Here is an 8,679-nt window from a genome sequence, read left to right on the forward strand (position 1 = left end):
CATTCTATAAGTGTGCTGCTGGTTACTACTACTCAAGTGCAGCACCCTGCACTTGTCAGTATTGAAACGCATCCTGTTTATGTTAGCCCACTCCTGTAACCTATCCAGATCTTACTGTAATCTTTCCCTCCCTACTAGCATGCTCACCTCACCCCAAATTTTGGTATCATCAGCAAATTTAAACAGGTTGCATTTCACCCCGTCGTCCAAATCGCTGTTGAAGGATATATTCAAATATCTTTGTTTTACAGATTTTTTTGGAACAGGACTGAACCAGTTCTCTTGTTTATATAGAAGATATCAGTTACTTGGGATTTATGTTTCCGTGAAAGTTCCACTTCTGGAAAGAAGAATTCCTTATCTCTTTCCTTTGCCAGGCTGGAATGTTAAGTGCCGCCAATTTGTTTGCTTGTTACTTAATTTATGGCTTTCTTTGACAAGGCTTCTATGTTTTTTTACAAGCCAAGAAACCTAACAGAAATACTTCTATGAAAACTACATCTAGGGCATTTGATTACACCAATTATTCCTACCAACATGTATAAGCTATGATATATTATGTTTGCATATCTAATTTAAGACCTTGTGCTATGTTTAATCTTATCAGGTTCAGCTGGATATGTTACTGGATTTCTTTCCTCTGCTGACCAAGCTAACTGTCCCCAAAAGTTCATGTTGCAGTCACTCAAAAACAGACTTTGGGGGCCTTTTGCTTTTAGCCACATTTTTGTTACTTAACCCAGAATTTCTATTCTGTATTTACACATTTATAGCAATAACAAATAGTTCTGATCTTTGTATAGTGGAGGATGCACACAGGATGGAGGCACTTATTGCAAGTGCTCTAATGTTTGCTGGTAATGGTCTAACTTTTACTGTGACCATTTTGCACACTTTATTGCATTACCTTCTCTCTTAGATATGCTACTTCCATTACATAAAACTTAGATTTTGTGCATGTGTGTGTTCATTTAGCTTCAGCCCAGCAGTTCTGGCTCATTTTGAAGCAGTTCAGCATCTCCAGAAGTGCTCTTTTACTGTTTTTCCACAGGAAAAAATGTCTTTCTAGAACACTCTGGTACCCTATATTCCATCCGAAAAAACCCAGACCCATTAGGGGTACCAAATCAGAGGTACAACTACCAGATCTGCACCCTGGATAGCAGCAGTGGTGGCTGGGCTGGCAGTGGTGGTGGCCACTATTCTTACATCCCTTCTAAATGGCTGCCAATGACTTGGTCACGCACTGCTTCTTATGCTACTGTACTAATTGCAAAGCCTAATGTAACATTGTCTCCCAAAGGGGTTTTGGAACATGCACAAATAGGGACTCTGCATTTTCTAAAGGTATCTGCCAGAATCCTGTTAAAGCATCAGAGCAAATATCCACCCCAAAACCTTTTCTCCATCTCTGTCATGAATTCCCACTCACTTTTAATTTTATTTCATGTAAGTCTATAAAGAAGAGAAGATCCAATAATTTTTTTATAAAATAACCAGCGAATATACCACTCTGTTAGCCTCTTTGCTCTCTCAATGGGTATGTTGATATTGTGACACAGCACCATCTTGAGACATGCCATAGTTAATCCACATGCTAAGTCTTCTGAGCTGGAAGTAGAGTAGCCATACTGGTGCAGCACTGCCTGTCTGCCAGTGTGTTCTGCCTCTCCTACCTGCAGATGCTGGTAGATAACAAGGGTTAGGGTTGCCTTGAAGACACAGGTGTTGCTGGTGAGATACAAGGGTTTCTTAGGGTGATATCTGTTATTGAACCAACTATGTAGTTGGAATAAAGTTAGACAAGTTTTCAAATGTAAAATATTCTTCCTCAGACCTCTGGTTACAGGAAGCTAAGCACAGCAAGTTAAGCACAACATGGGTGGCAGGGGCTGAGAGGAATCCTCAGGTATAGCAGACACACAGTCATTTAAGTGCTTTTGCAAACTTTAAAACTATAATGTGATTTTTCAAAGGCCAGTAAGAGCAATTGCTCTCTGCAGGACAAGAAAAAAGAACAATAGCAACTATTTTTAGTTTCACAGATTGTAAGGCCAGAAGGGATCATTATCAAGTCTGATTTCCTGTATAAGACAGGCCAAAGAACGTCACCCATTAAGGCCATATCCTGCAGCTGAACCAAAGGATTTTTTTTTAGCTAGACAGCCCAGTAGATCCATTAGCAAATGCTGCTTCTTCCTTCACTTCCCTCCAGTCATTTTCAAATTAAAGTCAATGCCATTTAAAATCTGTTATGACCTTTCAGTCTCCCATTGCACTTGGATATTTACATCATGATAAAGAAAGAGTCTGTGCAGAGGAATCCAGTGCTCAACTTCAGAAAGAGCTGAGAGAGTTTGTTATCAATGAACATGAAGGATGTTCATTATCACGTAGTAAGAATCATAAGAGTCTTAGAAAAAACATGTTCTTCAGGGCTGTCCAACTTTCCTATAGGCAGGAGATGCACAATGCACCAACCACGTCTGCAGGGACAGGCCCTTGGGATTTTTCCCCCTACCCTGTGAAGCATCCTGGATCCCCCCCTCCCCTGCCACTGCAACCCAATTCCCACCACCAGGTGAGCTGCATGGACGCTGACCGCATGGTGTCCCCCACAAGCAGTGCTGGCAGCATGCAGCCGCCCTTGGCCTGCCCCTGTCTCAAGGGCCACCACCTGGACAACCTGAATGTATTTAAAAGTGGAACATAGTTTTAAGTGGTACTTGTAGGGATAATTTTGGTCTTAACTGTTGCCTTTGGCACCAATTCCTCATTGTTCTGGGATGAGCCGGGCACTGGTTTTCATGAGTACAAATGCAAATGCAAAAAGTGAGTCAAAGCCTAAAATTTAGCTATAAGTGCCTGCAGATGAGTTGCTAATCCCTCTTTAAAGGATGGGCTCACATCCAATTAGAGCTTTTGAAGGCAGCTAGAAAAGCCATTATACCCTGATGGCAATTGGAATGGTACAGCAGTGGTAATCCTGAAAGTATTTAGGAAACCTTTGATTAAATGATGATATACTGGGCAAAGAATAAAATTACTTGTCTATCTACAGACCTGCATGGATAAGTTTATAATTAAAATGAATTAATATGGTGTTTTTCTTTGTAAAAGCAGAGAAAGGAGGGGAGGGGAGCGGGAGGAAGAAAGAAAATAAAGCAAAGGAACTTAAATAAGGAAAGCTCCCCTTTGTTTGCTCTTTTGCCTGAGTATAGCCACTCTGCTGTAGCATCTTGTTGCTTTCCAGTGTAATTGAGTTGATTAAAATCTGCTAAAGAATTAAACAGCTGCACAGGCCTCCAAAATCACAGTGGAAGGTCTCTCCCCTACTCTCTGCACATTGTCTTCTTTTCAACCACTTTGTTTTAGATTATTCTTTTCCCTTCATTGCCTCTGAAAGCCTATTACTGGATTTATTAAAACAAAGCCGAATAAATACAAGGATAAAGACACACTGATTGCCTCAACACATGTTGTTCTTGCAAAGAATACTGTGCTTGCAGTTCTAAACTGCTCATTGCTGATGAGCTGAAAATAAAACAAATGAAAAAAGCCCAGCCGAATTAACTAAAATGTTCATTAAAGGAAAATGCCATATTTTTCTTCCTCTATTAAATTCTGAATAGCTAGAGTAATAGTTATTAAGGATGAGAAAGGCTTTGACATTATGGTGTAGCCCAGACTAAGGGAAACAAAGTGTTTCTGTATTGACCCCAAAACAACCAAGGAGTCTTTTTACTGCTCCAGAGAGAAAGAAACTGTGTTAGATCTGTTCACTACCTCATGCTGAACACCAGAATGAACTGGGAGTGAATCAAAGCTCTACTTCCCCTCCACTCCCCTGTGGCCCTTTGTCACTCGCCTGTCCGGGGCATACAGAGAACACAGCAGCCTTTAACACCCTGGCACCTTGGAGGCTCTGGTACCTTATTCCTTTTGTGCTGCCAAATGCATAAGCCATAAGATGACCTCCAGAACACCATTTCCATAAATTTCCTAAATTCCAATTTCCTAAATTTAGGAAATGGATAGTGTAGATATGTCCCTATTTTTAGGAAAATGAATGGCTCTGTATTTTTGTTAATGATGCAGTCAGGTTTCTAGAAAGAGGTAGAAAGATGTTTTTCCTGGTCATAACTTTGAGTGGGGGAAAAGAGCCATTTCACTGACACTTGTAGTTAAGAATAAATACATTCTCCAGTGTAGCCAGGCTGCTGGCTGACTCTTCTCACATTATTCTCTCCCCAAGCTAACAAAGCAATGCTGTAAGGGCTCCATCTATCCCAGGAAAAGTTACTCTTGCCAGCAACCACCAGCTATAGCAGTGGTTAAGGCTACATAAACAGGGCCCAAGCACATTTGTTACCTGGACATTTTGTGCTGATGAAATCACTGAAGCGTTTTTCTCTTCATATGTAATATCCCCCCATATCTGCCTATAAAAAAGTAAACTTGGAAACACACACACACACACACACACCATGGGCAGCTTGGGTTCTGGGGGCCAGTCTATTCATGATAGCCTAAAACAACCTACCCAAGAAACTGAGTAAATAATCATCTTTGGCAATCTCTTGCAGTCAGGGATGATTGTCTTCCATGATTGTCTTACCTCTATGGAACCAAAGAATCATATGGTTAACATGTATGTGCATACACTTTAAAGTGATCTTTGATAAGTGATCTTAAAACACCAAAGGTCATGTTTTTTCCCATTGAAAACCATGAAAGAGTTATGCTATCTCAGTCTATCAAACTTCAAGGAGGCAGTATGAATTGGTGAGCAGGCATTGGTCTTCTTCTTGAGACACACAAATTATTTTCTCAGATCTGCTACTGGTTTTTGGCAAGTCATTTCAGTTCTCCATACCCAAGACTACCAATCTGACAAATGGTAACAATGGTAGTGTTGGATTTATGCTGTTGCTATGTTGGTCCTGAAATATGAGGGTCAAGGATTTTGCGGGTGTGATATCTTTTACTGGACCAACTGTACAGTTGCAAGAGATTTTAGACAAGTGTTTTTAGACCCTTCAGGTTGCAAGGTACCCTTCCTCAATATTCAGGAAGCATCAATATTGAGTCCAATAAAAGATAACACCTCTCCCAAAAAAAACCCCCTTGCCTCTCGCATATAGGTATAATGCTATTTAGCTACTTTGCAAAGTACTTTGAGAACTGTGGTGCATATTCCAGGGTGCAGACACAAACCCCAAATTACCATGGAGTAATTTACCCAGAATTTTGCTCTGTACTAAGAAGCAGACATACAACCAGGAATCCTATGTCCACAGTAGGTGATATCATGCCCCTAGGTTGTCAGAGGAGCTAATTTACGTTGATCTAAAGCTCTCTCAAAATGGAAAAGACTAGGTGTGAAGTCCCATGACCTGTTCTACGTAGTGAGTGGCTACACACTCATTTTATAATACTGAAATAAGGGCAAATACATTAACATTTATAAAAACATATGCAGTTGCAAACATAGAACCTGTCAAATAAAAATATGAATCATTATTCAAACAATTCAGAACTAGGCAGAATTGCTTTTTTTTAAAACTCCATTTAAGGTGCTGTTTTTCTTTCTGGACTAAATAAAAGCTGTTTGTCAAAAACCAATCCCAAGTCAGTAACATCTATCCCTACATACTGTTATAAGGAATGAATGAAACCTAGCACCACTGATCTTAATCACACATCTCCATAGAATTCAGTGGGGCCAGCATTTTGCTCCAAAACTGTATTACTTCTAAAATAAATTGTATCCCCAGTTTTCTGGTATTTTTATATGCATGATCTAGACTCTCAGATTTCCTATACTGTAAAGATATGTTAGCTTTTCAAGCAGCATGACTAGATTTTGCACAAAAAAATAGTTTTCTTTGATATACAAGAGGTAAAAAGATTTTTCTAATATCCTTTTTTAATTCTTGCGTTCAGAGTATACTTGATGTTTCGACATCACCTCTCTCCTAATGCAAACACTGAAGTCCTGACTTTGATAACTACTTAAGGACACACTAAACCTTTAGAATGTGGTTCAGTACACCACTGTTATGGAAAACAATGCAAAACACACCAATATGTTCTTATGACCTGTTAAAGATGACACTATACTTTCCTGAATGGGAACATTAAGGAGTGTTCATTGATTCTCTGAAGCTGTTTGTATCTGTGCTCAAGAGAGAGAAAAAAGTAGAAAGCCAGAAAGAGTGGATAGACTGTGAGAAAAACAGTAGGCCACTTATCTTGTCTGGACATATTCCTGGCTTCAGTATGAAAAGATAGAACACAAAATGATTACATGCTTCTGCATTTAAACCTCTGGTGCTGATTGGTCAGAATGGGATCATGTACCACCCAAGTATTAACCACTGTTGCCCTTGCAGATAGGCATGCCACTTACTAAAATAAAGCCTAAAAATCACTTTTAAAACCTTTTTCCATTCTTCTTTACACAGGGCAGATCCAGCCTGCCAACAATATCAGTTCAAAAAAACCACTAGGGAGTCCAATGAATTACTCGATCGTGTTTTCAGAAGAGTCTGTTCCTTAAGCTCACAAACCAGTTACTATTTATACAGTATAAACTCACAAACCACATACGATATATAACAATATAGTGTAGATGTGTGTATCTGTGGTGCATGATCAGCAACTGTGTGTGTGTGCGTGCGTGCGTGCATGCACACGTGAATTCATATAAAGGTATTCAAACAAAGCTCTTGTGGGTTATTAGAATTATATCTACTTATCCCTTTCTGTGATCACATATTAGTGTAACACATTATCCAGCTTCAATTAACTACCAGCTTTGATGATATATTCAATAAAGTGTGGTGCTGTGTTGGCAGAATCACTGGAAAGTCTCTAGTTTCTTTATAAAATATATATCAATATTTAAAAAGGATTAAATTATCTGATTAATGAAGCAGGCTTCTGCTGTACTACATAAACTATGGATTTTAGTCATTGTTCAGCATGGGGTGGGGTGTTTTTATAGAAGCTCAGCATGACGGATAGTCTGTCAGGTATTAGAGCCCTGATTCTCCACTGGTATCAACTACCGGGGGTTCTTATGCCCATGTAGTGTCTGCTTGAAAGGTGCATTGTCCAACACAAGCTCATGGACTGTTTAAATTTTTTTTGAAAAACTTGCTAACTCCCTGACAAATATAAATTCCAATAAAGTATTAAAAACTATTCCCTTGCCCTCAAATCAAAATCAAACAACAAGTAGAAAATGTGGGACAAGAGTGATGATATTAAAAAGTCTAAATTTACATTTGAAATTGCTATAAGAATGTGGGAAGATCTGAAATAAGAAAGCCCAAGTCAAAGTTTACAATCATAGCCATGAGCTGTGCCAACAAAACCTCTAGCATGCTGACTGAGAAGAAAATATTCATCTTAGCTTTTCTTAGGGATCAGAAACCTTTTAGGAGTGGTGACGTAAAGTAACTCGGATCAGTTTGAGGCAGGCCAGGACTTCTAATGTGGCAGCTGCCACCACCACTTCTCTTCACTGCTGCTTCTTGCCATCGACAGGAGACTGCCACAGAATCCTCCCACAACCAAACTACTGCCAATATCTGAGCTTGAGGGCTCAAGGAAATTGCTTGGTGTAGTAGATCTGACCCACAGAATGTTGGTTTTTGATCTCTGGATTATGTGATGGAGGCAGAAAGCATAGCAAAACCATCAGAAAAATATTTGCAGGTGCCTTTTCCCAACACAGGGTGCATCTCCACTGGCAGCAGAGGTCCTTTAATGCGGATACACCCCAGAAGATTTGAGACTGAGATGGTTTCTCACCAGATATGAGTGTTTTGCCCAGTCCTGGGCCCTGATGAGCAAAAAGTGGAAGTGTGATCTGCTGTGAAAGAGCTGAACATCATCCTAAGATATATGACTGCCTATATACGTGCTGGTGCACATTCTAATTAGAACATGCCAGAGCAAACCTGATTAATTGAGTCTGTTCCATGTTTTAATTAGAACACTCCAGCATGGCTTCACCATCATATATATTAAGCCTCTATGCATTTAAAAATGGGTACTGGGGCACTTTATCTAAACCTCACTGGATGGGCTTTAGATAATGCAGCCTGTGGTCATTTTGAAACATGTGAGGGGCTTAATACACATAATAGTGAGCCCTCCTAATAAGACTGACTGTCCAGGAATCACTTTAATGAAAATGCCCTCCCCCCAAGCATGTATATAGGCAGCCTATGAGACCAGATGTTTTTGTGAGAAACAGGGAAGTAGCAATGCTATTATACAATATGATACAGCAAGTGTGGGAAGACCTTACAATGTACAATTCTGGGGAAACATGTTCAAGAAAAAATAATTCAAACAGAACAGGTGCAGAGACAATCTATAAAACATTGTCCAACATTGGGCGTCTGAGTGGGATCCAGTTTGCAGAGCTGTTTCCTCCAACACACAAGGTTCCTGGTGGGCCCCTAAATTCAGGATCAGGATTAGGGCCTGCTGCAGAATTTAGGGCTATAGGGATGGCCTTCAGCAGCAGGCAGGGTGGGGGTGAGCCCCACTATTACTGTTAGTTTCCCCACTGCCTACCCTACTGCAGACAGGTCTGGATCCAACCAGCAACAGTCCCTCACCCCATTCTCATTAAAAAACTAGGGGACTGTGGTGTCAACA

The sequence above is a fragment of the Crocodylus porosus genome, unplaced genomic scaffold, assembly GCF_001723895.1.
Source record: "Crocodylus porosus isolate Cpor-Errol unplaced genomic scaffold, CroPor_comp1, whole genome shotgun sequence".
Classification (NCBI taxonomy): domain Eukaryota; kingdom Metazoa; phylum Chordata; order Crocodylia; family Crocodylidae; genus Crocodylus; species Crocodylus porosus.